Raw genomic sequence first — 9,821 nt, forward strand, 5'->3', positions numbered from 1 at the left:
TCTCTTCTAACACTATAGGTGTATCCCTTCTGGGTTAGAAACATAAGGTACGAAAGGAAGGATTGTAGACAAGGCATGTAATTACGAGGCATGTTACATTGGGGATTTATTAGCTGAGTGTGCCGCCTACTAAAGCTAATTCATTACCTTATGGTGGTACATGCTAAGATGCTCGTCTATACTATTTCAATCAATCAAAGAAGCAAATCATGCATTGATCATCAGAACAATCAACCAACATTTTTAATAGAGAAAATATTTTTTTGTCTTAGGTCTCCTATCTCTTTAAAAGGTTATAAATGTAGGATTCCAAGGTGTGAAATCCTTCTTGTCTTAGAGCAGAAAAGATAAGAGTAATCAGAGTATGATAGCAAAAGGTGCGACAGGATCAAGACAAGATGAGTATAAAAAGAATCAGAGTAAGATAAGTAGATAAGGGTTTGTCCATTTCTATCTAGGTTTTGTCCTACAGTCAACATTTCCTCTGATACCACTTCTGTCACACCCAGATTTAAGGAACAAAGCCGGGTGCATCTCATACATGCGCCAAAGAAGACAACATATATAATAACAGTGTATAGAGATAAATGTCACGATATAATCAGAGTACTTTATTACATAGCGGAAGTCTTACAAAATAAGAGATAAATATTGCAGGATCTAAAATCTATCCTTGGCGCCAGAAAGCTGACTGGGAGACGCCACCTAGATCAAGTCGAAAGCCTCAGAGTTAGGCGGCTCCTCTTCGACCACCTGATCTTCTCCTGTGGGGGGGGGTGTGAGACAGCAAGAGTGAGCTCACATACGTTCATAGCTCAACAAGTCGTAGGGAATAATGTGCATGAACTCACCAAAGATGGGAGTTCATATGAAGTGTAAGGCTGATAAACAAAATAGAGGTTGAGGCTGAGCATTGCTTTTATAAGTTGGTCAAAATTTTATTAGCAATTACTAAGTGTAAGTAAGTACCAAACCTTAATAAAGAAAAGTAATAATAAAATAATCCCAAATGCGATGCAAATGTCAAATTAAATTTAAGTTCCATAAATTAATCATGTGAGGGTCCGAGCTGCTCTTGACCGTGAGCACGGCTAGTATACCAGTTTTACACTCTGTAGAGGTTGCACATCTTTACCCACAAGTCATGTTACCCATCTGCCAAGAGATGGCCAATCCCATACACCTCTACCGAGGAGGCGAGGCAGGGAAACACTACGAGGTCTTTACAAAGTTCCACTAGCTTCAGAAATCCCGCTACAGTTTATAGGAAGCTCCAGTGCAGGAATCCCTCGCCTGACCGCCATCGCAGCAAAATCAACCCAAGGACCTCCCTACACTGACCACTCCCCTACTGCCCTTGCCCCTTTTAGGTAAGGAAGTCATCCACTAGCTTTCCTAGTTAATCAGCCAAGGGCGTCCCATTATACCCTTGTGGTAGCACTGTTTTCCCGGGTGGTCGCTCCATGTTCCCATTAACATAATGATCTTAACATGAGCAGTAATAATAAAAAGATAATAAAAGTGTAATTATGAATAGTGTATCTCCATACCCAAATCCACATAAAGCAATAGCAGGTACTACCCAAAAATATTTCAGTGGTAAACAAGGTATAAAGATAACCAAAACTGGGGTAACCTATTGGATCCCATCAAAATTAACCTATGCAGATCATTATAATTAACAAGAACATGGCTGGGAAAAAGTAAGTGATCAAGGGCACAACTTGCCTTCAATGAGCTCCCGCTCAGCTACTTCTACTTGCTGAACCTCAGAATCCACAGTGGCTTGCTCGTCTACTCGCATAAACACAATACATACATAATATAGCAAAAATTAACATTGCACCATACATGTGAATAAAATACACAATAAAAATCTACACATTAAAATAAGAACCTAGGAACAGGAATCATTAATTTTGGAGTTATAGATTTTAAGTTATGAATTTCTAAAAGTTTTATGTGCTTAAGATAGGATTAAGTGAGAGATTAATTTTCTTAATGTCTTCATGTCCAAACAGAGACTCTAGGTGATGGAGAATAAAATTACAAAATTTTAGGAACTGAAATGGAGTAATTTGGAGTTCATATGAATTTTCTATGAATTAACTAAGTTCTAGGAATTATTTTTGTATTAAAAATACATTTAATAATTCATTTATACATTTTAAACGGGCTCTGGACTGGGCGTCATTTTCCAGAGAGTGCAGGGGGCACGGCATAAAATTCCTAAGGCCTAGTGCACACTACCCCAGGACGGCGGGTTGATTTGTGTATTGGTTAGGGTTGTTTTAACAAAATGTATCCCCGAAGGGGTACGAGTCAATACCGACCGTTAGATTAGATGCGAACGATCTAGATTAGAGCAGCGCGCTGCGAATTGGTATGTAACCAGGGACCCTGGATCCCCATCTGACGGTCACAGTTTAATGAAATCCGGATCGTTTTCCACCACCGGATTCCGCATCAACGGTCACGGTTTGCTTGGATTGAATAGTTATCTAGTTCTAATCCTGACCGAAGATCGCCAATCCAACGCTCCAACCCAGCTCGGCCATCCACGGGCGGTTCTGGCGGCGCCGCCAGCCTGGCCGCGACGGAGCATCACCGGAGCCGAGCCCAATCCTAGCGCAAGCGGTCTAAACTCGAAAGGAAATAGTGCTACACGCTGGTGACGGCAAGGCGAAACTTATGGGGGGCGATTTACCTGCGGTACCGGTGCAGAGGGCCCCAACGACGAGGACGTGCGGCCCACGGTATTCCGAGCAGCGCCGACGATCAATTCCTGGTCGTCCCCCGCGCGATCCGCCAAGGCGAAGTTCCAGCCGTGACCCACCTGACCAGGTGAAGCTCCCGCACCCCAAACCTCGGCCTAATCGCCGAGGAATCGACCGGTCGACGATGGCAGCCCGAATTTCCTCACGCGGCGCGCGGCGGCGTTCTGGTGGCGACGAGATGTTGGGGCTAAAGAGGGGAGAGGGGAAAGGAGGAACGGGTCACGGGGGTGCTAAAGAAGGCCCGAGTGGTGGCCGAGAGCTCCGGGAGGTGGGCGCGAGCTGGTCGATCCCGATGGAGTCGCGGCGGTCATTCTGTTGCGCCATCGAGCGGAGTCCGCAGAGGTAGTTGCTGACTTGCGGGCCCCGCGTGAAAGTGAGCGTGGTGAGTGAAGCGAGTGGCTTGAGGCTGTCAAGTGGGGTCCGGATGTCGGCACCATCTGGTTGAATACCTCGCCGAGAAGGGCTGACCAGTGGGTACATCCTGTCAGGGTGGCACGCGCGCGGTAGCGAGCAGTCTGGGCCGCACGGGGTGATTTCCCTGGTGGGCCGATTTCGTGGGAGCCAGCCCAAATGGGGTTTCTTCTTCTTTTTCTTTTATTTTCTTTTCTCTCTCTTTTCAAATTCAAGTTGTATTCAAATTTAATTCAAACTATTTTGACCAATTATTCTCAGATGATGTTGCGCCATAAACAACACTACTTTGAAGACATATTATTATATATATTATTTTTATATCTTTTCTCCTTTTGGTTTCATTTCTAGAATTTCCTTTCTTCTTTTCCAAATTCTAGAATTTCTTTTAGGATTTAATTTCCCATTGGGGTATTAACATAATTATTATTTTTTAACCATATTTTTATATCATCACAAAAATGCACATAAAGTAAGATCCAACATGATGCACAGGTTATTTATGTGTTCTTGGTTCTCATTATCCACTTTTAACTAGTGGTGATCACATGTAATGAATAGTAGAGGTCACAAACGATTGAGATTAGCTCTCTCCTCTTTTATTACACTTTTGAGTATTACAGTCAGCCAATGATCTTTGCGGTGTCAACAGAGATGTCATTGAGCATTCACTCAATGTGGATCCATCTTTCAGGCCAAGAAAGCAAAGGCTTCGGAAAATGTCTGATGACAAAGCTAAAGGTGCTCGGAACGAAGTAAAGAGGCTTCTTAGCGCTGGCGTTATCAGAGAGGTCAAATACCCAGAGTGGCTAGCCAACACTGTTATGGTGAAGAAGGCTAATGGTAAATGGAGAATGTGCATTGATTTTACAGATCTTAACAAGCTTGTCCAAAGGATGAGTTCCCATTGCCAAGAATAGATTCTCTAGTAGATGCAGCAGCTTCGTCAGAGCTCATGAGTCTACTAGATTGTTACTCAGGCTACCACCAAATCTGGATGAAGAAGGAAGATGAGCCGAAGACTAGCTTCATAACCCCTAGTGGCACATATTGCTATCTTCGGATGCCTGAGGGGCTTAAAAAAGCTGGAGGAAGCTTCAGCAGAATGACAGCCAGAGTCCTTCATTCTCAAATAGGCAGGAATGTGCTGACCTATGTTGATGATATCATAGTTAAAAGCACGAAGCAAGAAAACCACATTGCTGATTTGCAAGAGACATTTGCCAATTTCAGGCAAGCTGGTTTGAAGTTAAATCCAGAAAAATGTGTTTTTGGGTAAAGAAGGGCAAGTTCCTTGGTTGTCTAGTATCAACAAAGGGAATTGAAGCTAACCCAAGCAAGATTGAAGCTATCCTTCGGATGGAATCGCCAAGTACAAAGAAAGGGGCTCAACGGATGACAGGTAGACTAGCATCATTAAACAGATTTATATCCAGATCAGCAGAAAGAAATCTCCCATTCTTTGAAATACTGAAGTCAGTCGAAGTCTTTCAATGGGGCCCAGCTCAGCAAAAAGCCTTCAAAGAGTTGAAGCAGTATTTGATTGATTTAACAACATTAACTCCACCTTCGCCAGGGGCTCCATTGCTCTTATATGTTGCAGCTTCGCATTCTACAGTGAGTGCGGCACTTGTACAAGAGAAGCTAGATGGCCAAGTCAAAAAGCAAACTCTAGTGTACTTCGTCTCCGAAGTTCTAAGTCTGTCAAAGAAAAATTATACAGAATTGGAGAAGGTGCTATATGTTGTGTTAATGGCCTCCAGAAAGCTTCGGCATTACTTTCAAGCATATCGTATAATTGTTCCTTTGTCACAGCCTTTGAAAGACATTATGAGGAACAGAGAAGCTACTGGAAGGATTGGGAAATGGGCTGCAGAACTTAATGAATTCACCGTTGACTATGTGCATAGATTCTCAACTCAGTCCTAAGCGTTAGTAGATTTCATCGCTGATTGGACGCCAGGGGCTCACGAAGAAGAAGTAAACAAAGATGCCGAAGCTTGGACAGTGTTCTGCGATGGTTCTTGGGGAACCTTCGATGCAGGAGCGGCTTCGGACCTAGTAGCACCTTCAAAAGTCAAAACATGTTATGCAGCCAAGCTTGATTTCAGTTGCACAAATAATATTGCTGAGTACGAAGCACTTCTGTTGGGGCTTCGGAAGTTAAGGGTAATGGGAATAAGAAGGGCCATCCTGAAAACTGGTTCTCAAGTTATTTCTGGCCATGTGGACAAAAGTAGCAAGGCAAGAGATCCGAAGCTTGAAAGATATCTGGATACAGTTCGAAGGTTGGAGACTTCTTTCGAAGGTTTTTCTGTCAAGAATATTCCAAGAGGTGAAAATGAGCATGTAGATTTGCTAGCCAAATCGGCGGCTCAGGGACTCCCTCTACCTTTGGAAGTACTTTTTGAAACAATAAAGGCACCTTCGGTTGAACTCATGGAGAGAGCAGTGCTTACTATTTCTCTAGTACATAGTGAAGATTGGAGGACTAAAATTATATCTTTCCTCCAAGGTAATTGTCTTTCAGATGACGAAGCTTATAATAAGAGAATGGAGGCAAGGACAAGACCATATGTGATAATAGAAGGGGAATTATATAAACATGGAGTCTGTTCTCCACTTCTCAAGTGTTTATCAAGAGCTAAAGATATTGAATTAATGAAGGAGATACACGCAGGTCTTTGTGGATCTCACATTGGGGCTAGGCCCTTGCTGGGAAAAGTGTTTCGACAAGAATTTTATTGGCCGAAGGCAGCTTCGGATACAGCAGAGTAGTCCAAAAATGTGAAAATTGTTAAAAATGTGCAAGAGACCAGAAACAACCTTCATCTCTCACTCAGCTAATACAGCCCACCTGGCCGTTGCAAAGATGGGGCCTCGATTTGCTAGGCCCACTTCCACCAGCACAAGGCAATTTAAGATATGTTGTGGTGGCTGTAGAATATTTTTCTAAGTGGATTGAAGCGAAGCCTTTGGCCACAATAACTTCGGTCACAGTCTAGAAATTCTTCTGGCAAAACATTGTTTGTCGCTTTGGCATGCCGAAGGCTATAACTGTGGACAATGGAACACAATTTGATGCCAAAACTTTCAAGGAAATCTATGATCAAATTGGAATGAAGATTTATTTTACATCAGTCAGGCATCCAGAGTCAAACAGACTTGTCAAAAGAGCAAATGGTATTATAATGACGGGAATAATGAAGCTAATCTTCAATCAGCCCAGAGGAAAGTGGCTAGATGAGTTGATTAAAGTGGTGTGGGGCCACAATACAACCATATCAAGATCAACAGATTTTACGCCGTTCAAGTTATTATTTGGTGACGAAGCTATAACCCCATAAGAAGCTAAAGCGGGGTCAATAAGAACAGCAGCTTCGGCAGAAGACGAAGCTGATTATCATGTGGCAAAAGATACTGTAGAAGGGACCAGACTTCAGGCTGTGGAGAATATCAATAAATATCAAGTTGAAACAATAAAATGGCGCGATATAAAAGTTCGGTTGAAAAATATTAAACCAGGGCATTTGGTGCTTCGAAGAGTGGCTAATCCGGACACAGTAGGCAAACTACAGCTGAAGTGGGAAGGACCTTTTCTGGTGGTATCTTCGTCAAGGCCCGGTTCTTACAGATTGAAGGGTATGGACGACAACGACATTCCTAGATCTTGGAATGCGGATGAGCTTCGACGATATTATGTGTAATTTGATGTAATCTTTTTTCATTTTTTCCTATGGCACCCTTTTCCTTTCCAAAGGGGAGAAAGATTTTTAATGGGGCCATAGCATGTAATTTTTCTTTTCTTATTCAGCTCTACAAGAGCAAAATCCCCCAAAAGAATGTAAAATGTAACATCTGAGCACGCACCATCGAGTGCAGAGAAAAAAACCAGGGAGAAGCTCAAAAGTCGTCCCTAAGGGGATGCAGAGCACGACGAAGCTACAAAAAGTCGTTCCTAAGGGAGCGCAGTGTAAGTTTTCTGCTCAAAAGTTGTTCCTAAGGGAATGTAGAGCCAAATGCTGCCGAAATATAAGGCGAAGAAGTTCAAAAGACGTTCCTAAGGGAATGCAAAACTTATACCGCCGAAATAGAAGGCAAAGAAGTTCAAAAGACGTTCCTAAGGGGATGCAGAACTTACATCGAAAAATAAGCGGTGAAGCCAAAAAATAAACGACAAAGAGATTTCAGTAGTTCCTAAGGGAATGCAGAGTCTGGATGTGGCTTCGTAAGCGTGTGTATGGACATTCATTTGCACAATACATCACATCATTCATTGCATTCATATACATTCATTTAGACATTCGTAGGATCATCATCATCGTATCATATAAGCACAGACAGTTTCTTCGGCTCTAATGACAAGGCTTCGGCGAGAGCAAAAAGAAGCAGATTTATGCTTCGTTGTGTACGAAAAGAAGGGAAGGTGTTTTTCGCCTTCGGCTCAAAAAATACAAGTTTCATCCACATCAAAGCAGTTCATACATGGACGAAAAGGTAAAAATATATTACAAGGTATGGATAAATTTACAGATAGTGTTTGATTCCTAAATTACAATATTTTTTACAAGATTAATTCAAGAATTTCTCTAGAGTTTTTTCATAGCAGTGTCTTCAGCTTCATCACTTCATCAATATCCGCCAAGCTTCGGATCATTGCCCTTCGGCTTCGTCATCCTGTACATAACAAAGCGTTATAAGGTAAACTCAAGCTTCAAGGAGAAGGTAAGCACCAAGTATGAGTTTATTACCGGCTTGAGGTGACTTCGAGCTTCGTCACCAGCTAAGCTTTGCCCACCCTTCGTCCAGATTTGTGTTATGAATCTATTTCCTATGCTTCAGGCCAGGCTGGGGATATCAGTTAAATCTGCTGGTGATAAGCTGAAGTTAGGTCTATTGACGATCTTCCCATGTGTGCAACCAGTTTTCATGAAAGCAACAGCTGTGCCCCAAGAAGCTAGAAGAGCACAAAAGTCACCATGCCCAGCTATAACTTCGTCAAGTGCATCAACTTCGCCCTCAATATGTTCGAAGGTGCTTGGCAGGTCTTCAACCGAAGGTTCTAATTTCTCAGAACTGGCTCCAACTGAGTTGAAGACCTGCTTCAGCCGTTGCATGCATCGGTTGCCGAAGTCTAGACATTTATCCTAAAGTTCCTTCAATGATTTCTGCAAATTTGAACTCTTTTCGACTTCGGCTTTAAGCTTCGTATCGAGATTCTTCTTTTCTTGCTCGAAATTTTCTGATTTCAGGGGGAGTTCACTGTTTAATCTGGCAATTTCGGCTTGGGCTTCTGCCAGTGAACCCTCCATTGTTTGAAGAACAAAATCCTTCTTTTAAAGAGTAGCTTCATGATCTTTGATTTTGCTCTCTAAGCCTTCAATTATAACCTCATGTTTCTTATCTTCGAGGTCCTGTTGCATCCTCAAGGCTTTACTTAGTAGCATACTCTGTGCAAAGAAGCCTTCATCAGAAAACACCTTCGTCGTAAAAAACTGTGAAAAGCCGAAGGAAATTTTTTTAACCTTGAAATTAGAATAGAATAAACTACCGACGATATGCTATCATCGGTAGTGACTGATGTCAGCTTCGAGCTTAGGGAAACCAACACTCTTTGACAGAGTACTGATAACCTTCGTTCCAGTTTGGTCTCGGAGGCATCCTAAGCTTTCTTCATCAACACCGTCGAAGAGCAATGCTCCTGGCTGGTAGCCACAAGATATAGCATAATCTCTCAGCTCCTCTTTCTCAGCCTTAGATAACTTTTGACCAATTATATTTTGAAAATTGAAGTCCTTTTCATACGAAATATCTTCGGCGATCTCCTTCCCTTTTCCAGGCACTGTGGCTAGGGTTTCTTCGGCAGCTGCAGCAGCTTCTTCCGCGGCCATATTCAACAACATTTTATCAACATCAGAAAATGTGCTCTCCAGATTTGTATCTTCGGCCGTTGTAGCTTCTGCAGTTGCAGCTTCGGTAGCTGCAGCATCTTCGGCAGCTAGTGTTATTTTTGACGCTGAGGCCGGCGGTGGTGTTTCTTCAATAGCTTCAATTACAGTAATAATCCTTATCTTTTTGGCCCAGCAGACTTCTTGGCTGGCGAATGCTCCTTCTTCTTCTGTAAAAGCTTCGTCAGATACCCTCCAGTGGACTTAGCTTGATAGGTAAGGATTCGGTCATTACCTTTAGAACTTATTCTACGTCAGCAGTAGAAGGTGTTGAAGGAGTCTCTTCCTCAATCTCGGTTGTTTTTGGCTTCGGAGCCGTAGCCTTCCTCTTCTTCGGAGCAGCCACCTTCGGCTAAGAGCTGGATTTTATCTTCTTCAGAATTTCTTCATCTTCTTTCACCATTCTAGCAGCTTGTCTGCTGAGAACACTAACAATCCTTTTTCTCTTTTGCCCTTCGGCACCCTTGTTCAATCGCTCATAGTCAGGATATTCAAAATTCAATGCATCCATCACACAATTCAACCTTCGCTTCGGTCGGGTGCCGAAGGCCGCAGTCATCAGCTGATCTTCTTTTTTAGTGTAATTACCCAAAATTTCGTTGCACATGGTTTCTATCATTTCTAACCATTCTTGGCATGGCCCTTTGAACTGTTTCTCAAATTTGAACCGATAAGGCAGTCGCAC

This window comes from Zea mays, chromosome 5 (assembly GCF_902167145.1).
Source record: "Zea mays cultivar B73 chromosome 5, Zm-B73-REFERENCE-NAM-5.0, whole genome shotgun sequence".
Lineage (NCBI taxonomy): Eukaryota > Viridiplantae > Streptophyta > Magnoliopsida > Poales > Poaceae > Zea > Zea mays.